The 24932-nt window shown below is 45.5% G+C and overlaps 1 protein-coding gene across 1 annotated transcript in view; it reads right to left on the reverse strand.

The window, feature by feature from the left end:
• Positions 1-24750, reverse strand: part of PLD1 (phospholipase D1) — a 227444-nt gene extending 202694 nt beyond the window's left edge. The window contains exon 1 of the mRNA XM_075547028.1: positions 24617-24750. The gene's annotated coding sequence lies outside the window, so the exon portion shown is untranslated. The remainder of the gene's footprint in view (positions 1-24616) is intronic.
• Between the last annotated feature and the right edge of the window lie 182 nt (positions 24751-24932).

The raw sequence follows: 24932 nt of genomic DNA on the forward strand, positions 1-24932 counted from the left end.
CGTGCAAAACTCAAACTCACTGTGACCGACTTGATGCTGACTCATAGAAACCCTATAGGACAGTGTAGACTGAGACTGTGACTCTTCACAGGAGCAGAGAGCCCTTTCTCTCTCGGAGCAGCTGGTGGTTTCAAACTGCTGGCCTTGTGATCACAGTCCAGCATAACCACTACATCATGAGGGCTACTAAATTCTTTCAAAGTCCCCTTTTACTGCCTCCAATGCTATCACAACAATGAAGACTTCTACTAGTTTCACACAGGCCCAACCTGACTGCCCCCTCTAGCCCCAGGTGGTGCCTATGACCAGGGGCGGGGGTGGGGGGGGATAGTTAGTGCCTTTGATCTAAGTAAGGGGAGAAACATGGATAAATGTTTTGTGGGTTTTTTTGCTCCTTTTCCCTCTTGGGTGGACTGTGCTGAGGTGCATTTTATAAGACTTCCTCAATCTCTTAGAATGTGCAGCCAGATGCCTGTAGCAGTGCCCAACTCAATGGTGCATTTTATTGGCTTTGTTTCCTTCCTTGCTTGCTTCTCCCTGGCTCTTTTTTCTCATTCCCTATATAAGTAGACCCCTGGTAAAAGTCTCTGCACAAGTTTCAGGCTATGGCTCTTCCTGTTATGATGTCATAGATATTAAGTCAACTAGACAGTCCTGGTTTGGGGTGGAGTTCAACCTGTCAATCATGTGGTAGCTTAATGACATGGGCTGTGTCCTTTTGTATAAAAACAAGGTCGAACAGAGCTGATCTCTCTCAGCCACTTCACCGTCCCCCTCACCGGGACTTTCCTGGGACAGTGTGTCTGCCTCCAGGGATGGCCCTATGTGAGCTGCCTGATGCTGAGTGCTGTCAGCACCCTGCCACGTTGCCCCCAACCTTGGATCCATGTGACTCTGCACTCAGGTGTCTGTGATCTCCCTGCTTCCCCCTTCACCTTTCAGCATCATCAACCCACAGCTGTGTGAATCTAAAAAGGGGCCCTGGATAGCATTGGACCCATCAATTTGAGATGAACCGGGCTGGGGTGCTATCAATATGAGGGGGTACCCCCCAGAAAAACCCAGAATTTTCCCCAAAATCTATGTGTTTGGATTTTTTATCAAAACATTATCACCTTCAAAGTATTCTCCATTACACTTAACACATTTGTCAAATCTGTGATTCCGTTACTGGAAACATTTTTCAAACTCATCTGTTTGGATGGCTGACAGCATCACTCTTCCCCTCCTCCACCCCAGTTATTTATGGCATCAACTCACTATCCTTTCATGTCCCTCTTCATTCTCAGAAACAAAAAGAAGTCACACAGAGTGAGGTCAGGTGAGTAAGGTGTGTGGGGCAAGAGAGGCAGGCTGTTTTTTGCCAAAAACTGGCGCACCGAGACGGCTGTGTGAGCAGGTGCATTGTGGTGGCAACACCAGTTCCTCCTCTGCCACAAATCAGGCCTTTTTTGTCACACACGGTTACGCTATTTTTTCAGAACCTCTAAATAGAAAGCTTGATTAATAGTCCAACCTGGTGGAATGAACTCCAAATCCACTAACCCCCTCACATAAAAAAACACAGGAGCATCGTCTTGATCTTTGATTTGACTTAACAAGTTATTTGGGGGGAGGCAATGATGACGTTTCCACTGGTTTGATTGATGTTTGATTTCAGAGTTGAAAGAATAGCACCATGTCTCATCACCAGTGATGACCTTGGGGAAAAGTCTGGGTCACTTCAGAGCTGTTCTTTCAAAGCACAGCATGTTTCCACTCCAAGCTCTTTTTTCCTGGTCAGTCAGAACCCAAGGCACAAATTTTGCAGGGACCCTTCTCATGCCCGAATCTTCTGTTACAATTTCCTGAACCGAGCTCTAAGGTAGTCCAGATAACTTCTCCATCTCTTCAATGGTTCCTCGTCAGTCTTTGAGTCCAAGTGCATGAATTTTGTCGACATTGTTGTCCTTTCAGGAAGTTGACGGGTCTCCATAACGAGATTTGTCCTCAATTGACACTTCATCTGTTTTGAAACAAGAAAACCGTAACACTGTAAGCTGTGTTCAACGTCACAACAGTGTCTGCGGCATTTTTCCTAAGCAGGACACAGAATTTCACAGCTGCAACACTGTTCTCATAAATAAGCCATCAACAAATAAATGCCTGCTGAGATGAGATGCCACTTTCCCCAGCCCTTCCCACCTCAATTTCTATCCTTCTATGCCTGTCACATCACACTGTGATCCTTAGGACACACATGTACTTCCCTATCTCTCAGGCTTTCCTCCCACTGTTCCCTTTCTACCCAACCTCCCCCAAAGTGTGTTCAGTTCCTGAAACAATTCTCCACCCACTCTCGGCAGTCCACTCATAAGACCCGTCACCCTGAAGTCAACACCATCATATGACAGGCTCAAGTATGTCACATTGGAATGTGCTCCCCGGAGTTCGCAATGACTGATGTTCAAGATTCCATTGCCAGGGCTTTCTTCTGAGGCCCCTCTGGATGAGAGCAAACCTCAGGGAGACAGTGTAACCTCTCCGTGACGCAATCAAGTGCATTAACCATGGATACCACCCAGGGACTCCTTGGAACTTAAACACCCTGCAAGTTACTACAACCTCAATCTTAAAAATGAAGAGATGAGAGCCGGAGTGGAAAGGCCTCGCCCAAAGTGTTAAGTGGCCAGTTCAGGACAGAGCTGAACGCTGTTCGTTTTCATGAGCTTCTGCTTCTCATCCCCGGAGAGTCGATGAATAAATAGCTCTCTTTCCAGCTCAAGAGTCTATTAAATGAAATGCTCCTCCTCTTTCTGCCTCCCAATAGATATGGCTTTCCGTTTCCCTTTCAACGATTACTCTCCATCACCTGGCCCATTTGGTCTGCTCTGGAAGAATCGATTGTAAGTTACTCTTATTTAGAGATTGAATCCGGTCCATGAAACACGTTGCTGGTCACGTTTTACAGGGATGGAGCCCTGGTGGAGTCGTGGTGATGTGTCGAGCTCAAGGCTAGCAGTTCTAAACCACCAGCCACTCTGAAGAGGAAAGATGAAACTTTCTGTTCCTGTAAAGAACTGCAGTCCCAGAAACCCACACGGCAGGTCTATCCTGTCCTACAGGTTGCCAGGAGTCAACAGTGACTTCCAGGCAGTGAGCTTGGAATTAGGATGGCTGCAGTGAAGGACACGAGACTGAGTAAGACCCAAGACAGGACTGCACAGCTCAGTGAGAAAGGTAAGAGTGTGCACAAATATGTCAATACACAGCATAGAAGAGGGCCAAAGGGAAGTTTAAGTATGTGCTGTACTTACTTGAAATATATACATGGAATACATACTCCCCCAGTACATTCATATGCATAAAATTGGAAGAGGAACTAAGAAACCTACAAGCAAAATTAAGAAGAGTTTAAGAAAGAAATCCATTTGCAGATGTAAATATGCGCACATAGGTCCCTGTTACATGCTGTGATTTACTTTTTGTACAAATATATTTCCTAGTACTTCAGACAAATAGCAGCACTCAAAACACTTATTACAATCATACAAAGAGTGTAAATGTTAGATCTGAAAGAGCCTTTTAAGATCATCTAAAAGGAATTCTGGGAAGAAAGGGTGGCGTAAACAAACCATTATTGTGAATTTAACAAGGAAACGCTGCTTGGCTTTGGAGGGCTCTGCACTGGGAGGCAGAGGAGAGCAGCAGGGAACTGCCTACAGAGTCAACGCATCAACAAGTCAGGTACAGTAGAAAACATGGCTCTCTCATTGTCCTTGTCCCGCCCCACAGCCACAGAGCTACCGTGAACTTGGGACGTGCTCCTAGAAAAAAAAAAAGCCTGTTGCCCTAACCACCACACGCCCTGTCTAAAGAGACGGGCCTCAAAACATCTGCTCTAAAATCAAAAAGGGAGACCTTCCAGTGGCCCATTTGGAATATGCCAGCTCCTCCCCGACCCAGGCACTGCCAGCTGCAAGCCTACTGCAAATCGCTACTGAAGGCCTGTGCGGTTAAATCTGTTCTCATAAACGCTCAGTCAGCTTCCCTACACAACCCATAGCTCAAAGCTCAAGTATCAGAACCCAAAAGCTCAGACCTCCCAGGGAATCAACTCTAGCTCATTTGCTGCCCCTCCCCAGTTGGGACTGGGGATTGCTAACTGAGGCTGCTGGGTGCTAAGAAGCAGGAATCTTTCCTAGAAATTGCATCCACGGCGTAGTACAAGGAGGGTTCTGACAGCAACCAGGCAAATCTGCCCAGAGATCCTTTTGATCTCTGGCCAGCATCTCCCCCTCCTGGACTTTGCCACCTGTCAGCTTTCTGTGAAGTGCTATGGAGTTTGCCCCCATCGTCAGTAGTCTACTTAACCCCGGTGCATCCCATGGCCCTAATCTCTGAAACCAACAGGACAAACCTCTCTAGGGGTCAATTAGGGCTGCCATGCCCCACTTCTACTTGGTTCTGAGACTGTCGTGTTTGGAAGCCTGCTCTTAGCCAGAACTCTACCAGCAGAACTCTTATAGCAACAAGCAGAACTCTATGAGGCTCTGACCAGAGTGCGACACTTCTCCCTACCTGGTAAGTGTGGTTTGCCAGTCAGGGACCTGGAGGCATTGGGCTGCTAACCACAAGGTATGAAATTCACAGGAGGAAGATGAGGCTTTCTACTCTTGTAACCATTTCTATAAACATTACAGAAACCCACGGGGGCAGTCCTACCCTGACCGATAGTGTTGCTAACAATCGGAAACAACTACATGGCAGTAAGCGAGTCTGTTGAAAACTGCAGTAGTGTCTTCATTTGTACTTTATCTGTGCACCCCATAACGGAAAAAAACAAACAAACAGATTTAATCAGGAAGAAGAGTCAGAAAATTAGAGGATCCTGAAAATCAAACTCACAGCCATTGAGCTGGTGCTGACTCATAGTGACCCAATAGGACAGAGCAGAACTGTCCCCTGGGAGATTGCAAGACTGTAACAGTTTATTAAAGGAATAGGCCAGTGAAAATTAAAGATGCTACAGAGGAACGATAACAGTGCACGAGAAGGCTGACCATGATTCAATGGGATTATGGAACAGCAGAAAGAGAAATCCCGAAAGATGAGAGAGAGAAAGGTACAGAAAAATACTTAAATAATAACATAAAAATTTCACAGTCCTGTGAAGGACATGAATCTACAAATCCAACAAACTCAAAGAACCCCAAACAGGATAAAACCAAAAACATCTACTCCAAGATATATCATAATTAAAAAAAACAAACCTCATGTAATCTTGATTCATAGCAGTCCTATATCATAATTAGTATCTCAAAAATTAAAGACAAAGAATAGAAACAGAAAAGTTATTCCTCAGGTCGTCCCCCTGTAATATATGCTAAACCTAATGGTGCTGCTTGCTATCACATGGTCAGTGACAATACACTGGGCAGTCAACTGCCTAAAACAGCAGTTCTCAACCTGTGGGTTGTGATCCCTTTGGGGGTCAAACGACGCTTTCACAGGGGTCACCTAAGACCATTGGAAAACACATAAATATTTCACAATGTATAATTATATATTATTTTGTGATTAATTACTATGCTTTAACTATGTTTAATCATGTTCAATTTGTAACAATGAAAATACATCCTGCATACCAGATATTTACATTATGATTCATAAGAGTAGCAAAATTATAGTTATGAAGTAGCAACAAAAATAATTTTATGGTTGGGGGTCACCACAACATGAGGAACTGTATTAAAGGGTCGAGGCATTAGGAAAGTTGAGAACCACTGACTTAAATGTTATCTACCTGAGGTTATCAGTCATCTAGAGCAATCAGACCCTATAGTCTGTCCCACCCTAAGTAGAGCCCACCCCCTTCTGATAAGAATGGAGGGTTCCCCTGAAGGAGATCCCAAAGACACCTAACATGAAGCCAACTCAGGAACGACCAAGGTTAGGTTGCCTTCTTGACACTGGAGCCCGTCTGTCTGTCTCATGTATGCCTTCCCATCATGCATATCCCCTATTGTGCAACCCCTTCCTGTCACGTATGTGGTGATCTGTAATTAGGGGCTTGGACACCCCTTGTGTGTCTATAAGCCTTGGTTGGAAATATATTCACTCTCTCTGTGAGCATCTGGCGCCTGAACTCATGGAGGTCCCAGAGGTGAGCACTCGTATGCTTTATCTTGTCTGATGTCTCCTTAATTTTGTCCCTCAAGTACACCACCACCCTTGGACCCATTCTACTGTGGGCTGGAATACCACAGTAAAGGGAGAATTCTGAAAGCAGTGAGAGAGAACAAACAGCCACATACAAAAGATCTCCAATAAGATCAAGTGCTGATTTTTGCTCAGAAACTTTGGCAGCCAGAGGACAATGAGAGTATTCAAAGTGTTGAAATAAAAAATTTTAAAAAAAACCTGTCAAACAGAATGTTATACCCAGTGAAACTAGCCATGTAGAATAAGGTTGAAATTAAAATAGTCCCCAGACAACAGAAACTGAGAGAATCCATGACCACCAAACAAGTTGTCTTAGTTTGCTAGTGTGGCTGTAACAGAAACACTACAAGTGAGTGACTTTAACAAACAGAAACTTACTCTCTGGCAGTTTAGTGGGCTAGAAGTCTAAATTCAGAGCCCCGGCTCTAAGGCTTTCTCCCTCTCTCTTAGCTCTGTGGGAAGGCCTTTGACTCCTTTCAACATCCAACAGTCCTGTAGATCTCTACGCATCTTGATATCAATCTTATCCTGGATCTAGGAGCTTCAAAGTGCAGGAACTCCTGGTCCAAAGGACACACTCCATACCAGCTCTCTTCTTGGTGGTAATAGGTCCCTCTGATCTCTCCTTGCTTCTCTTTCCTTTTATCTCTTGTGAGATCAAAGATACTGCAGACCTCACCCAGACAAACTCCCCTTACCTTGGATCAGGAAGGGCCGGGACAGGACTAAGAATGTTGCATCCCACACTTAATTATCTTATTAGCTCATCACATCAGATCACCTCAAGGGGGGTCATTAAATATTTGCCACATTACATCATTGCATACCTTTCAAATCAGAGAATCATGATCCAGCCAATTTGACACATATTCTTGGGGAAGGAAGACGCAATTTAACGCATATTGCAAAAAATCCTAATAGTTCTGTAGCTGGAAGGTAAAAGATACAATGAATTCAAAGCTATAAATAACAAGAAAGATACCTAGGAAAGGGTTATCCATAGGTATCCATGCTTGATAATTCTAAATGTTTGGTCCTTCATGTTTTTTTTAATACCAAATATATCAAATCAAACTCACTGTCGAGTTAATGCGCACTCAAGGATAAAACCATGCTACAGAGCACATGAACTATAAAGAAGTAATTAGTGACAAAAGTAGGAGGACAGATATGGTAGAGTGAGCTTCTTGTATATTAGTGAAATTAAGTTAGTGACAACTTACCCTACAATGTGAAAAATGCGTGCTCTTAGATGGAAGAGTCATGGTAATCACTAAGAAAATGTATTTTTAAAGCGTACACGAAAGGAAAGAAGGGAACCAAAAAGACCCATCACAATCAACCAACAAAACAGAGAAACAAACAGTATCAAATGCCAAAGATAAAGAAGGCTTAAGGCACACACACGCACATAATAATATAGATTAAAACAAATGGCAGAAATCATTCATCTTATCAGTCATTATAGTGACTATAAATGGACCAAATGCTCCCATCAAAAAGCAGGCAATGGCAAATGGATTAAAAAAAAAAGTAGTGATGGATTTGTCAGATAACACACCAGGTCATTTTCAATCTGTAACTTCAGTTGGATGAATTTATTCTTTAAGATGGCAAAGAAGATGTGCTTTAGAGACACTCCTTTTGTCTGAAAAGCAGAGCTCTTTAAGGACTGAAGAATGATGAGCCAATGAATTTATGTTCTTCAAACTTCACAGAATTCAATACAAAAATAGTAAATCATAGGACGGTTTCAGAGGCAAACTAAGAAAGTTGCCCTTTTAAAAACATATTCACCCATACTGTGAATATCTTTTCCAAAATGTATATACACATATATTTAAGACCAAAATAAATGCAAATATCTCAATCATGTGAACAATCTGGCATGTATTAATAGGAATAAGACTTTTTTTAACTTCTTGCTTATTTATTTTGGACATGCTACAACCTTGACTGAAGTTGGCTAAATTCTTTAAGTGTTTGTTTTTTCTTATTTCTTTTCCTTATTGTGATTTCCCCAAGTTTTATTCTTTATTGTTATTCCTTCAGTAATTCTTTGGAATTGTTTGGCAATCACTTCTTAAATGACATGCTTTCCTATAACTTCACAATGGCTGTTAGATGAGGATTTTTTCAAGCACAGTTTTCGGTTTTTTCATGACTCATTTGTAAAACAATAGATCAGTGTAAGTATCATTGACCCTTAAATTGAAAAACTTAAACACTGAAGGAAAGAAAAATGTCTCAAGGCCCTTTGGTCCAGGTGAAACTAACCCATATTTGAGTATGCCTGTCCCATTGTTCCATAACCAGCAATGGTAGAAGTGTGGGTTGGACAAGACCAAAGTAGACTAATTAATATACCATGGGATATAATATAAAGTTAATTATGGGCTGTGTTCAGAAAATTTCAGTCACTTAAATATCCTTTACTAAATTAATTCCAAGCTCATTTTTGCAGTCTTGAGCGAGGAGTGTACACCTTGTAGAAAAGCACGCCTTTGGTTAGGAAGCAATACCCTCCAGGCAGCCCCTTCTGAGATACTGGGTCAGCTGATGCTCCAAGGAGTCCACCTCACAGGCTGGGAATCGTCATCGTCTGCCCTGGGACTACAGTACCTCCTTCACTCCGTCTCAGCTCTGGGACTGTGGGGCTGAGGGACATCAAAAGGCTGAATGAAGCCCACGTCTTATCTGAAACAATGCTTTCCTTCCCTGTCCTAGACTTAGTGTGGTTTGTGTCTCGTGGCAAAAAAGAGAAATAAACTATGCTTATCTTTTCTGGCCATCCCAGCTCATTGAGCTGATGGTCATTTTGAATTATGGGTGGCTTCACAGCCTTCCTGCATGCTTGGCTCCGGGGAATCGGAGTAGAATGAGACCGTGTTGCACAGAAGTCACCGGAGTACCAACTAGTGAGTGAACAAATATTGGAAAATATATGCTGGATGAAACCAGGAGACAGTGTCAGCAGGAGCCTAATGAAGCCCTAATCCTGATTTTAACTGAGAAAGAGTGAGAATTAAAATTGTGCTCTGGCTGGGTTAAAATAATCCTAATTACAGTCCATTGTGTGAAGTGCTTAGCTTTGATGCTTAATTTGTGTTTAATTGCCATGCAGTACAATAATGACCCCTCAACATATTACTAATTAACAGTTATCCTTTATTTAATTGCAACAGTAAGCACTCTAGGCCAGGCTGGCCAGATTCCAATGCCTAGCTCCCACAAGTGAGTTGACCTGTAGCCTCAAATCTGCTTCTGGGGACCCTTCCTAGAGTACAATATGGATGACTTCCCCAACCCCCAAGCTAGGAAAGCCAATTATAGCTTCATTCCTGCTAGGAAATGTCCCAGGGGAGCACTGTGTCCTCATGACCATCAGCACGAGGCTACGTGGGCAACGCACCCTAGTGCAAAGTTGAAAACCAACAGCTGGTTCCGCGGAAGTTTTCTGGGCCATTTGGTCAGGTCATGTGGACTCGGACTAGAAGCATCTACTCAAAACTTTGAAAACAAATTTTAAAAGGAAGTTGTCTGTGACTAAAACGACCCTCTGAAGTGTTTTGATGCTTGCACATTGATGCCGAAACAAGATGGTCTGAGAAGCACAAGACCTCGGGCTAAAATTATTTGATAAAATCCTAAAACGAATTTCTAATGTAATTTTAAAAAAGACCAAGGCAATGTTTGCTCCCATGAGGGTGATCCCCCTCTTCTATGCCAGACCTGGTGGTAAGCAAGTCAGAAGTCACCAGAAGTTCCACTGCCAGGCACTTTAGAAAGAGATGAGCGATTAAGTTTAGACATACCCATTTACGGTATTCTTTTTCAGAAAAAACACTTGCACCAGGAAGACTCATCTTAGAAATCAGAAAGCCCAATAAGACTCGAGTCCACGTAAGACGGATGCCAACTTGCAGAAGTTAAGAAAGGAAGCATAGCAGCATTTCAAGTTGCTTATTTAAAGGAAAATCTGAGGGAAGGAGTGTATTCCCAAATCTCTGTTATTAAACTTCCTGCATTCTTTTGAAAAGACAATCAACTCCTCTAGGTGAACTCAGCAATCATTTTCAGTGCTGAGCACAAGCTCAGCATTCAGTGAAGGGGTCAGGAGGGGGGAAATGTCTTTTTATCGCTACCAAACACCAACACCACCACCACCCCCACACACACACACCAAACATAAATACACGTTTGACTTCTTTAAAGACATAAAGAAAGCCCCATTGCTATTGAGTTGATGCCAGCACATGATGGTGCTCTCTCTAGGATGGGGTAGAACTGCCCCAAGGCTGCACATCGTCGTGGAAACTGACCGCCACATCTTTCCTCCAAGAGTAGCCCTGAGCTCTGGCTGCTGCCTTTTCAGGGAGCAGAAGAGCACAAAGTCAAGCACTACCAGGGTTCCGTGGAAAAGGCACAGAAAGCAAAATTAAATCCTAAATGCTAATTTACTTCTTATTTACTGCTCTCCCCTAAGGAATGATGGGGGAGAGAGACAGAAGCAGAGAGGGAGGGAGGGAGGGAGGGGGAGAGAAGAAAGAGGGGGGAGGGGGAAGGGGAGGGGAAGAAGGGAAATACAGTAGAAAGGGGAAACTTTTTTTTTCAAGAATACAGAACAGTAGTTCTCTAACCATAAAAGCAGAAACCTTTGTTCAAATAAAATCATTTTAAAGCCCAATACAAATAAATAATGCAGCACTAGATAATAACCCAAAGTATAAACAAACCTCCATGAGTTCATGCTGATATAAATAAATGATTGAATAAATAAATGGATGAGAATAGATAAATTCCCTTCCACTTAGAAGGGAAACTGGTGCAGATTTCCAAACAGTGTATGTCAATACTCCCCCTGCAGGAGGTGGAGCCTAACTTCACACCCCCATCAGGGTGTACAGGGACTTCCTCCTAAAGAACACAGGGGTGAAAAGGGGGAAACAGGAGTCGCTGTGGAGGAGGGGAAGGACATGGCAGTCTGTCTGCATCTGTGAGGATCTGTAGCGCTGGGACCCCATGGAGCAGTTCTTCTCTGTCCTGTAGGGTCGCTATGAGTCGGTGGACTTACAGTGGAGAAACCCGATCACACTACCTCCGTCAGATGATCAAGGTGAACATCAACAGGGACAAGCTATGTTCATAGGATGAACTTTTGACACAAAGTGATGAAACTGGCACTTCACCTCTGTGCTCCTCCTCCTCCGAAGCCGGAATCCAGTCTAATCACGACTGAGATGAGTGGCATAATACGCCTGGCCCGTATCCCTCAAAACTGTCACGGCGATAAAAGGAGGAGGAAAGCCTGGGGAACTATCAGAGCCAAGAGCATCCAGGGAGACAGGACAACTGAATGCATGCAGTGTGGTTTCCTGGGTGGAGTCTTGGCATGAAAGAAGGACAGTAGGGAAGAACTAGTGAAAGTCAAATATTGTCTTGACTTTATTAATGACACATTGGTGTTTAAATAGACTTCATTCATACCAAACTCATGTATGATTAGAATAGAGTGAACTATGTATGAGAAACATGAGAACTCTGTATTCTCTTTTCAAATTTTTTATAAAGCTAACATTAAAATATTTTTTAAAGGCCAAATAGAATAAACAGGTTTTCTAGTAAGATGTCATTAGAATGTGGAGAAGGAGAGGGGAGCAAATGAAGTGGGAGGAAGAGAGAGTGGAGTACATCCTGGTCCACCAAGCCCTGAGGACTGTATTCCTGCTCAGAGCAGCCAATGCAGAGCGATGACCATAGGACCGAACCCACTACAAGACACATCGTCCCTCTCTGACCCATAGTGCTACGGGGGACAACACGAGACACAGTGCAGGAATTGTGCCCAATCTGACCCCACCACATGAAGCAAAACACTAAGGGCACGCAACAGAACAGCAAGGGGAACAGAGCAACGAAGTCCCCAGGAAATACCAAAAATAGACCTTGGGGCCAGGGCGTAGCACCCCATAAGACTCCAGCAGAAAACACTCCTAAAAGTCAACAAACAGGCCTTGAACTGTTTATAGGCTTTTTTTTTCTTGTCGTTGGCTTTGTTGTGGTGGTGGTTTGCTTTCTTTTGTTGCTTTGTTTTGCTCTGTCTTGTTTTCATGCATATTATTATCTCTGCAGGTCTATCTAGATAAGATATGTGAAATAAAAAATCTGAAGAAGAAAACAGTAGACTGATGGTTCCAGAGGGACATGAGAGAGGGGGAAGTGGGGGAAAGGAAATGGGTGTTAACAACTCCAGGGTCAAGGGAACAACAAGTGATCTAAAATCGATGGCGAAGAGGGTGTGGGAGGCCTGGTAGGGTTTGATCAAGGGCAATGTAACCGAGAGGAACTACTGAAACCCAAATGAAGGCTGAACATGATAGTAAGACAAGAGGAAAGTAAAAGGAAATACACACAAAAAACTAGGCAACAAAAGGCATTTATAGAGGTCTAAATACAGGCATGTACATATGTAAATGTATTTATATGTGACAATGGGGGAATAGATATATGTACAAATATTTATAGGTTTAGTATTAAGGTAGCAGATGGACATTGGGTCTCCACTCAAGTACTCCCTCAATGCAAGAATATTTTGTTCTACTAAACTGGCATTCAACGATGCTCACCTTCCCGACACGATTGCTGAAGACAAAATGGGTGCATAAGCAAATGTGGTGAAGAAAGCTGATGGAGCCTGGCTATCAAAAGATATAGCATCTAGGGCCTTAAAAACTTGAAGGTAAACAAGCGGTCATTTAGCTCAGAAGCAACAAAGCCCACATGGATGAAGCACAGCAGCCTGTGAGATCACGAGTTGTTGATAGGAGCAGGTGTCAGACATCAAAGACCCAGAACAAAAAATCATATCAATGTGTGTGTGTGGGGGGGTGCATATTGGAGACATAAAGCCCGTCTGTAGACAACTGGACATCCCCTTACAAAAGGGTTGCAGGGAGGAGACAAGCCAGTCAGGGTGCAGTATAGCAGCAATGAAATATACAACTTTCCTCTAGTTCTTTAATGCTTCCTCCCCCACCACTATCATGACCCCAATTCTACCTTATAAATCTGGCTAGACCAGAGCATGCACTGATACAGATAAGAGTTGGAAACACAGGGATTCCAGGACAGATAAAGCCCTCAGGACCAATATTGAGAGTAGTCATACCAGGAGGTTAAGGGGAAGATGGTTTGGAGACAGGGGAAACTGATCACACTGATCTACATATAACCCCCTCCCAGGGGGATTGACCACAGAAAAGTGGGTGAAGGGAGATATCCGTCAGTGTAAAACACGACAAAATAATAATAATTGATCGATTATCAAGCGTTCATGAGGGAGTGGGGGCTGGGGAGAGAGGGGAAAATATGAGAAGCTGATAGCAAGGGTTCAAGTAGAAAGCAAATGTTTTGAGAATGATGATGGCAACAAATGTGCCTGACACAATGGACGGATGGGTTGTAATAAGAGATGTACGGGCCCCCAATGAAATGATTTTTTTTTTTCAAGAAGAAGGACAAGTCACACAAACAAATAAAAATGTGGAGAAGGAGGAATTCCAGAAGAACTCTACTCTCAACATCTCTGGAATCATTCCCCCAACCCCCAGCCCCACCACCACCCCGCCTGTCCCTGAAACAGAACAACTTGAAAATCCCTATCAAGAAAAACTAAAGGATCTTATCACTGCCAAAGCCCAGCCTACCTCGGATGGCCCTGGAGGAAGGACTCTGTTGCCCATTCAGCCCTGCCTCCTCCCCCAGGATCAGTGAGTCACTGCCCACACCACCATCACGACACAAGGTCATAAGCTCTGTGTAGGAGTGCCCATCTCCTACACTCACCAGCACATGTGTGTTGACACTAGAAGACTGTTCAGTAAACTCTCCAGCTTAGTCAGAGACGCTGCAAATACAAGGAAAAGGTTTCACTGCCAGCCTTATTGAGCCCTGGTTGCATAGTGGTTACACATTGGGCTGCAATCCACGTGGCTGGCAGTTCAAATCCACTAGCAGCTCCAAGACCGGACTATCTACTCCCGTAAACAGGTACAGTCTCAAAAACCCACAGGGGTCACTTGTGAGTCAGCATTGACTTGATGGCAGCGAATTTGGGTTTGGCCAGCCTTGTTGATTTCCCTGGGAACAGAGCTGCAGCAATTCCTTCAACACCCATCAGAGTTATCCCATGTCTTCTGGTGAGATCCACAACCACAGCCACCACGACCTCTGGTTGCCATTGCTACAATGCCAACCACTGGCGGCACCATGCATGTCAGGGTAGGATTCTGCTCCACAGGGGTTTCTACAGTTGACGGTTCAGATGTGGATCCGCAGGCTCGTCTTCCAGTGTGTCTCTGGGTGGACACACACTTCCAACCTTTTAGTTAGCACCAACTAGTTCACTGTGTATATGCTAACTGTCTAGTTAGATCAAACATCTCCTCTGACATACATTTCAAGCCTTGAACTGTCCCACAAAGTGATGTGTGTACACACTCACACTCACACACACTTGCTAAAAACACCCCTGGAAGGGGTGAAAATAAAAGGGGTAGGGGGAGAAACAGGAATTTTCCACAGTCAACCACATGTATTTTACATTACTGTCATGTGTAACTGACCCATTGTCACAGATTGCTCACCAACAGGGAAAATGAGGACACAGAGTCAAGTCTTCATGAGATCTCAACACATGAAAGCTAGCATTCACATAGGAAGCTGTTGTTGCTAATCCCCGTTAGGTGAGAGTGGTCCTTGATCCCAACAAGTGGTCCTTGACCCACAGCAAGGAAGCGCTGTCATGAACACGGCACACTTCTGCCAGCACCAGAGGTGAGCAACTGTCACTCAGAAAGGTGAACACCCACTTGTACTGCGCTCAGGCAGAAGCTCGCGAAGACATCAAGCCCAGCACACCTGCTATCTGTCTCTGCCACACAGAATCGTCCCCTTGGGTAGGAATCTAGGCTCTGCCTTGAGACAGGCTGATGAGGCAAAGAGCCAGCCTCTGGTTTCCAAGACCTACACAACCCAAACTTGAAGCCAGACTTAAAAAACCAAGGTCCCAGGCAGTGTCATCAGGATACAGCAGCCCGGCTGACTGATGCCAAGCAAAGTGTACGTGGCACCCAGACAGGGCAGTGAACCCACAGAAGGGGTTGAGTGGGATTCTTCAAAAATGCTCTTTGATACCCCTCCCCAGGTATCTTAATTTACCAGGTGGAGCCTGGGGGGTTAACACGTTACCAAGTTGATGTGTTCAGCCAGACCATAGAACTATTAAGATTTTGGAGTTGGGATGGAAGGAACTTCGAGGGGGTGGAGGGAGGGAACAGTTAATTCCAATGGAACTAATAGTTAACGAGACAAACCCTGTTTCCACAAAAGAACACCACCAAGGGTTAAGCACGGTTGAGAGATAAAACATTTGGCACAGCCTTACCGACTGAGAGTAAATAAGAGATCAGAACGCTTCACAACCCGGCGTGCTCCTTTTGCTGAGAGAGCGGCCCCCCAATTCAGAGCTCCCGCGCCAGTGACAGGAAGAAAGCTGGGTTCAATGTGAAAGACGGGCGGTGGAGAAGCTGTGACAGCGTGGATAGGCACATGCCCTTGATAACTGTTTACCAGCTGGCTGAGAATTAGAAAGAAGCCATAACTGTGTTAGGCCAAGCCTCCTGGGCTCAATATTCTCACTGAGGCTGATTCCAAACCAGCAGTGTGAGGTCATTAAGTGAGAACTTGAAAGAGATGCCCAGTAGGGCATCATTCATCTATCAATCAAATTCAACCAATACAAATAGCCTCAAGAACACAGATCATAGTAAATGAGAGGTGATGGTTTCGCTATTTCGTCTTTAATCATGTTATTGACATATGAGTCACATATCGTACAAATTAATCCTTCAGTCATATCAAGAAGAGTTGGCCATCAGAACCACAATCCATTTCAGAACACTTACTTCTTTCTCTCTTCTTTCTTAAACTCACTGTTAGCTCCCCGTCTTCTGGCCCCCTCCCCGTTCCCGCAGCCTCCCCTGCCATGCCCCGAGGTAATTACTAATCTAATTACTATTTCTATAGATCTACCTATCCTGGGTTTCAAAGAAAGTCATACAACACAAAAACAAGGGAGAAATAAAAGAAGTGATAAAGCAAAGCAGAAAAACCTCAAAAGGTTGAAAGTGGGAAAGAAAATATTAGAGAAATATTAAAGAAAGCAGAAACTATAAAAAAAACTGAAACAATTTAAAAACAGGTCAAAGGAGAGATCAAGTGAGGAGGTGATGCTCTGTCTTAACAATGCCCCCCGCCCCCTAGCAAGGCTGTTCACGTCCCAGGACTGCGGTTTGAGGAATTCACAGGACGCTTAATCCATGTGGGGACCCTGCTAATGGGTTTGGGGTTTCCACTGTCATCCATAGGTTCAAGTATTTATTATCTTTGTTTCCAATAATATTTAATTAATGTGAGTTTAGAGCCTAAACATTACATCATTTACTTTTTAGTAACAGCTAGATTTAACAACTGGTTCACAAAACTCCCAACAATTAAAAAGTGAGCTCTCGGTATGTCTCAGTTCCAGCACCATAATGACCAAGCACACACACACACACACACACACACACACACACACACACACACACACACGATTGGCTGCCCCTTTTCTTCTCCTGCTCTTTGGTTCTTCATCTTCTCTTCTCCATACTGAGTGTTCGGCAGCACTTTGCATCTGCTCTTCGGAGCCCTACGTTCCAGCAACTGATGGGAAGAGAGGGGAGGAGAATGACTCACTGTCCTCCATCTGGGAACCCGCCAGAACAGCGCTGGCTCTAAATGCCTCGCACATTGAGAACTCATGGCAGAATTTATTCAGAAAAAGGACCCTGGAGGGTAAGGATGGGGAACAGTAACCACAAAAATGTGTAATGGCTTTGTTAAATGGCTAGTCTAGACTGTTGACCAACACGCTGTACTTCCATCCAGGATTCACATGCGCACGCATTGCTGAGGTTTGCCGACGTGGAGCCAACTTCCCACTCATGGCAACTCATACTCAACAGCACCATCTGCCATCTGCCTGCTTTCTGCTGGTGGACCTGCAGAAGAGATGGCTAAACCTTGATTCCTAGAGGTGCGTCGTTCAGGAATTGGACCTGGTCCCCTGCATAGAAGGCAGGAGCTCAGGCCCTGTGACATGGGTGATCCACACCCTTATGAAGTTCATGTCTTCCTCCTGCTTCAAGGGAAGCTACGAAAGGCCACCGCAGAAGCGCCTTTCCAATGGCGCATGTCTTGTGCTAGTTCAGTTGTACATTGAGAGTACACTCTGTTGCTTCTTAATTCTAAATATGTTTTAAAATACAAGTCTACACACCCACCTATTGGTAAATAGAAGTGATGGGTGTTTCCCCTATTCACTACTAAGCTGAAAACATGGAGAATTTCATGAGATCAAATTATCTGGAAAATGACAAAACAGAACCTGAAAGTATAATTCCCAGAGGCATACAGTTCATCCTCTCTGGGTGTAACCAGCTTTGTTACCAAAAGCCTTCCTATGGCTTCTCACCATTGGGAGTTCAGGGAACCCATTCGCACCCAAGAAACCTCCCAGGCACACTGATTAGCTCCCTCCTCCACAGCACCTCACTAAGACTCTCTTTCACTCATTCTAGTCTGTTCTAAAACTAATCTCACTGTACTCCTGCTCTAATCCCTCTGGATTTGGGACAGTGGATATGTGGAGGGATCCTAACACTTCCCATGTATTTTCTATGTTCCAAGTATGTTTTGGTTTTCATGCCACTTCTGTCAGAAGAGTATTAGTTTGTTTTCTTTTAAAATTTTTTATATTATTTTATTGGGGGCTCTTACAGTTCTTACCATAATCCAAACATTTATCCATTTTGTCAAACAAATCTTTACGTATGTTGTCATCATTTTTTTCAAAACATTTTCTTTCTACTTGATCCCATTTATCCCCAGAAAGTAACTTCGCTGAACCCTGGTTTTGTAGTGGGTAACCGCACAGTCAGCAGTTCGAAACCACTAGCTGCTTTGTGGAAGACAGATGAGGCATTCTACTCTGGTAACGAGTTGCTTACAGTCTCAGAAACCCACAGAGGCAGCTCTATCTGTTCAATAGGGTCACTATGAGTCAGAATCAACTTGATGGCATTGAGTTTTTTTTTAATCACTTTATTAGGGGCTCACACAATTCTTATCAAAATCCATCCATCCATCCATCCATTGTGTCAAGCACATTTGTACATTTGTTGCCATCATCATTCCCTAAACATTTTCTTTCTACTTGAGTCCTTGGTAGCAGCTCCTCATTTTTCACCTCCCTCCCCACCCATCCTCCCTCCCTCCCGAACCCTTGATAATTTATCAATTATTATTATTTTGCCAAGTCTTACACTGTCCGATGTCTCCCTTCACCCACTTTTCTGTTGTCTGTCCCCCAGGGAGGGGGTTATATGTAGATCAGTGTCATCAGTTTCCCTCTTTCTCCCCCACCTTCCCCTTACCCTCCTGGTATCACTACTCTCATTATTGGTCCTGAAGGGCTTATTTGTCCAGGAATCCCTATATTTCCAGCTCTTATCTGTACCAGAGTACACCTTCTGGTTTAGCCGGATTTGTAAGGTACAATTGGGATCATGATAGTGGGGGGTGGGGTGGGGGGAGAGAAAGCATTAAAGAACTAGAGGAAAGTTTTATGTTTCATCATTGCTATACTCTACCCTGATTGGCTTGTCTCCTCCCCGAGACCCTTCTGTAAGTGGATGTCCAGTTGCCTACAGATGGGCTTTGGGTCTCTACACCACACTCTCCCTCATTCACAAAGATATGATTTTTTTGTTCTTTGATGCTGGTGTGCTTCTTCCATGTGGGCTTTGTTACTTCTCAGCTAAACAGTCACTTGTTTATTTTCAAGCCTTTAAGACCCCAGATGCTATATCTTTTGATAGTCGGGCACCATCAACTTTCTTCACCACATTTGCTTATGCACCCACTTTGTCTTCAGCAACCATATCAGGAAGGTGAGCATCACCTTCATTTGGGTTTCAGTAATTCCACTCGGTTATATTGCCCTTGATCAAGCCGTATCAGGCTTCCTATACCCTCCTCGCCATTGATTTTAGATCACTTGTTATTCCCATGTCCCTGGGTTTATTAACACTCACTTCCTTTCCCCTGGATGGCATTGAGCTTTCAGTAACTTGTTTTCGGCCACACCACATCAGTGCCCTCAGGATCTGAACTCAAGCTCTATGGTTGCTATGCCCGGGCTTGAAGGCATTACATCTCCCAGTGAGCACTCTGGGAGACCCACCTGCTCCTTACCTATCTCACCGTCCTGCCCTGCTCAGTCACCGCAGCCTCACCCAGAATTTCCAGGAAAGATGGCAGCAGGTTTGGGCTTAAGATGTGAGTTGGGGATAACGGCTCTGTTCCATGCTCCTATCTCTGAAATATTTAAAACCTACATTATCCTAACAGGTGCCCCTCCTCCCGTAGGGTTATAGGATATTGGCTGGATTCTTCCCGTCACCACCCTCTCTGTACAAAATCTTTTTGACATCCCAATTCTGTCATTACTAAAAAATATATGTTCATCATCCAATTATGTGCCTTTACCTACCTTGCACTCTTTTACTTCACAACAGTAAAGGGCTGAGATTTTCATCTCAACAAGAATACAAAAATGCAGATGATGTATTGCAAATAAAATGGATCGCCCCATCATCCTCCATCCATTAAATGTACCCTTTCATGCAGCTCACAGCTACAGAGCACAATGAACACTGGTGACACAAACGGAACAAAAGCACAGTCTTTGCCTCTTGCAGGGAAGGCAGGCTAGTAAACAGCACCACTGTGAACCCAGTGATGACAGGGGCATCCTACACTCGGCCCAAATGGGGAAGCCGTGGAGACAGCGCCAGAGTGCTTGTCTTCTATGCACAGACCACCAAGTAAGGGTCCGTGGGCCTGGCATCCCACTGCCTCCGCGCTTAGTGATTTAGTCACCGTGAATCAGCTCCGTGGCAACGGGTTGGGGTGTTTTTGCTTGTTTGGCAGGCAACAGTAAGATCACTTCAAGGTCAACGAAAGATCATTTTCAACCACTTTTGACATTCAAAAGGCATTTTGAATCTGGAAGGCTCTTTATAAAGAACTGGCAAGTGCTGTAAACCCCGTCTTCTGGCCCTGCGCCCCCTACCCCTCCCTCTGGCTCTTCCCTCTGCACTTGTTTCTTGCCTCCTTCCCTTTCTCCGTGTTTCCGCCTCAGTGTCCCTCATCCAGACAAGCTACCCGGAAAAGGCTATTTTAGGGGGGAAGCAGCACAGGTGAGTACAAATCTTCCCTTTTCCTGTTCTTAATATAAAATGTACAAGTCTCTCTTCCAACCAAAGAATCACGTCAACAAGGTTATTTGTAAGTCCATGTTGCTTTGGGCTGGTTTTTTTGTTCATGAGAGGTTTCCCAAAGGTTCCCAACTTTACATCCAAAAAGTTTTGGGGTTTTATGAGGGGGTGTGTGTGAGAAGATTGAAATATTTCTCTCACTAGAGGGGAGACCAGGGTCACAGGCATCAGCAGCCATCTGGGAAGGGAGGAAGATCTCCTGAGCCCCAGCATCAACCACAACCCACTCCACTGTCTGCCAAGGACACAACCGGGACCCTTATTTAAGCAAGCAGCTCTGGCTATGGGCACAACACTGACTACCGCACGGAGACGCTTTCCGATGGGCAGACACATGCTCTGCTCCGAAACACAGACTTTGGCTGCCCCACCCCTTTCATGAGCCCCATCTCTCCTCCTCGCCATCAGGAGACCAGGCCTGGTTCAGCTGGGGGTCCCCTGCCCCACACATCCCGGCACACCCCTTGTTTCACCTTTGCAAACATGAGGGAGTTGAGTTGATGGCCTGAATTGTACTACAATCCGCAATATTTACGCCAGAGGACAAGGATCAGAAGGGACTAGAAAGCCTTGGGAGCAGCTGATGGGCGAGGGCCTGGGGCCCTGGCTTCAGAATGTCCAGGACGGGGTCCCAGGCCCGCCATTTGCCAAGCATGTGGCTTCATGTGCCTCAAAGAGCCTCATCTAGGACTGTTTATAAGAAGATTACCTACTGCATAGGGTTGTTTTGAGGATTAAATGTGTTCACGCTTGTAAAACAGACCTGGTAGGATGGCGTTGAATTATGAATAAACGTCACTTACATGTATGTTAAATAAGTAAGTAAGTCATTTTATTCTTTTACTGATGCAACAGAATAACTTTTTTAGAACTTTAAAAAAAAGTTTTACAACAGAAAGGGGGTGGGGAGAAGCCACGACATTATGTAACGCTTACATAATGTCCACTGAAACATCTGGAATCCAGATTTGACATTGGACTGTCAAGTTGGAGAAACTAACAAATTGAAATGCAGCGTAGGATACCATTGTGCGAGCCCCTTCCTAATCAGATATGCGAGAGGCGTGGGGGAAAGCCAGGTTATGACTTCCTATTTTAACTCTACAATGCTTAACCACACCCCGACGGAAGAATACATTTTACTGTGTGGTGCTAGTGGACTGCAAACATAAAACAGACCTTACTTGGCTACCGCTTCTCTCACAAACACAGTGACTCAGCCTCACTCCAAGTTTAAAGAGCCATATCTTACACGCTTGGTCTTCTAGCATCCATTTTCAGTAAATAATTGGAGTGGGCGGGAAATTGCTACACTCAACAGTGAGCTCAAAGAAAATGTTTGGTTGCTAAAAAGTCCCACAAACCGAGCCCCACGCTTCATTTAGATAAGTGCTTCGGTTTTAGTGGAGGAAGTAAAGCCCTGGTGTCTTTTTCACTTAGCACGTCAGGGGAGGTAACCATCCTGTAATCATAACCCCCTTACCTGTGTCTCCCCTTGAAAGCTAAACTTCACAGTGCCTTCGGATGCAAATTTAAATAACCATGTATTAGAACGTTCTTGAGGGAGATGTGGTGTACTAAACCTAGTAGATAGAGCTTTGCCTTTCCTCAGTGAAAGGGCATTTCGCTAAATGGCACAAGGAGGATTTCTTCACACTGCGTGAGACAACTTAAACCTGCAACAAGATCATTATCATTCAAAGAATATCATTACAATCCTGAGGGGGTGGGTGACAGATTCTTAACTTTAAACTATGATGTTTAAGAAAAAAGCATACACAAAATAACCACGCAGCTTTCCTGGGAGCACAGTCTCACCTGGTCACTAATCAGTGAGTCAGCAAGCCTCCACGGCACATACGACTCTCATCCCTCAGTTCCCAGGTACTGTGACCTGGGCACAAACACTATAAAGACGCATTTTCTCCCAAAGCCTCAGCTATCAATTTTATATGAATTGAGACTTGTACAGGGATCCTGAGGAAACCGCATAGAAGCTGATAAATAAGTTAAAATAACAAAGGTTGTGCAGAAATTCCTTTTAGGTATGTAACAAAGCACACAATGCTGATTTAGATTTTTATGCAAATACTAGTGTGTACAGGCGGCATTTGATAACAGTTCAAACTATAAAGTTTAAAAACTGTAAGAGAAAGAGAGAGAAAAAACCCATAAACGCTTGTTATTCACTTCAGTTGTCAGGACTCCACCATAATTAACCCCAGTCAACTCACCACCAAGCTCTCTGGGCACCTCGTCTTAAGGACCACAAAGGGTTATTACCTAAACTGAAATGGGCGGCCTAGCTGGTAACGTTCACAGAACTGCAAACTGCCCGTTCTAGAAAGATGAAGAATGATCAAATGTAGTCATTGGCTGGTCCTTGAGAATGTACTTGGCATATAACGTTTCGCAGAGGCAGTTTTTAAAAGGCCACAACCGAGGTTAAGAGAAGGCAGCAACAGCTGAGGGGAGCTCCGAAGGGCATCTCAAATCCTGACTGGGGCGTGGAGTGGGGAGCTCCTGGAACATGTGTTTCCAATACTTTGAGCCCCTTAACACATGCCTGCTGCCGGCGTCTTGCACCCCACCCCATCTGGTTTCCTCACACCCCGAGCCCTGGGCACTGCAGCCGTGTGGCCAGGGGCCCAGAGCAGTGCATCTGGCTGGCTGGGAGCCTGGGAAACAGCACTTGCTGATGCCATCTTACCTGCCCTCCTGACATCCCACAGCTCACAGAGGGTACCGGGCCTTTAGTCAGCCACCAGCAGCTCCAGGAAGAGCCAAGGGCGCATGAACGGACTGGGAACAGCAGACATGCGGTAGCACAGGCTCCGGGAAGAAGGGAGTTGCAGGCTGCTGTGGACACCCCCACAGTGGGTTTCACCCTGCGCTGTAACGCACGGCGTCACACCAGACTACACATCCACAGACGTCCTTGCTACTGTCTATGATTCACTGTGATCACAGAACCACACCAAGAGGTTGCACACGTTGATGGAAATTTTGAATGGAAAGATCATGGATTTTTCACACACACACACACACACACACACACACACACACACACACACACTTCTGAAGCCCCCTTGTGTGCACCATTGTTGTAAATTGCTTAAATGTGATTTCTGAATATGAATTATGAATACTAACCCCAAATTGCTTTGTGGTCTATATGGAATTGCATTAGTTACACCATGATTCGTTTTAGAGTCGGATGACTTCTAACTTGTTTTTCCTCCCTTTCTTTTCATTCCAAGTTCATTCTCCAAAAAAGTGATTGATGTCGATTCGCAAATACTAATCCCCACAAGATTTCAGCTCCCACGCCAGAACGTTTGACGAAGGGACCAACTCTCAAAAACCACACCAGCAGCACCCAAAGCTTCAGGGTGACTCCGAGGTGACCGGGTAGTCCTGACAGCTCCGGCTGAAGCGCTTTAGAAGGTTCCAAAAGTAAATGCCACCTGCGCGCACAGCTAGAGGTAAACTGGGTTGGCTGCGCACCTTCATCAACATGAACTCCAACCACGATATCTGTATGAAAATAACACAACTCGACCCAAGTCCTGCACAGACATCTCCTACAGAGTCATGTGGGTGTCGCCTTCTCCGACAGGGTCACCCTGCCGGTCCGCACCCCTCCCACACCCACACCCCGGCGCCCAGCGGTGCTCTGCGCTGGGGCGCCTGCTGCCCGCGGACAGAAGTGGGCGCGGAAGTTGTGTCCCCCGCTCCGCAGAAGTTAGGCCCGACGGCGTGGCTGGAGGCCCGCGGAGGCCCCAGGAGGCGGCCCCGCCCGGCGCGGCCACAGTGCTGGCGCCCGCAGCCGCCGGGGCTGCCAAGGTCCCGGCCAAGTTGGGCGGGGAGCGGCCGGCTGGAGGAGCCTGGGGGGGGGGGGGGGGCGGGCGGGCAATGGAAAGCGGGCTCCGGCGGGAGCCCAGCGCGCGGGGCCGCAGCGCATCTCCTACCTGCAGGGCCAGGCGGCCGCGGGCGGGCACCTGCGCGGTCTAGACGGGCTCTGGGGACTGAAGGCGCGGAGGGAGGGAGTGGGGCAGGGCCAGTGGGGCTCGGCCCTGCGCCACCGCCTGGAACCCGCCGCCCGGATTCGTCCCGGCCACGCAGGGGTGGAGCGAGGCGGCGCCGGGTCCGGTCCAGGAGGGTGGGGGGAGGGGGGGTGCTGCCCCACACAGGCAGGGGGGCCGGCCTCTGACGGTCTCTTGGGCGCCTTTCTCCAACAGTGACAGCCTAAGTCCATCAGCCCAGCCAGGGCTATTGTCAGGGTCT

This window comes from Tenrec ecaudatus, chromosome 4 (assembly GCF_050624435.1).
Source record: "Tenrec ecaudatus isolate mTenEca1 chromosome 4, mTenEca1.hap1, whole genome shotgun sequence".
Taxonomy (NCBI): Eukaryota; Metazoa; Chordata; class Mammalia; order Afrosoricida; family Tenrecidae; genus Tenrec; species Tenrec ecaudatus.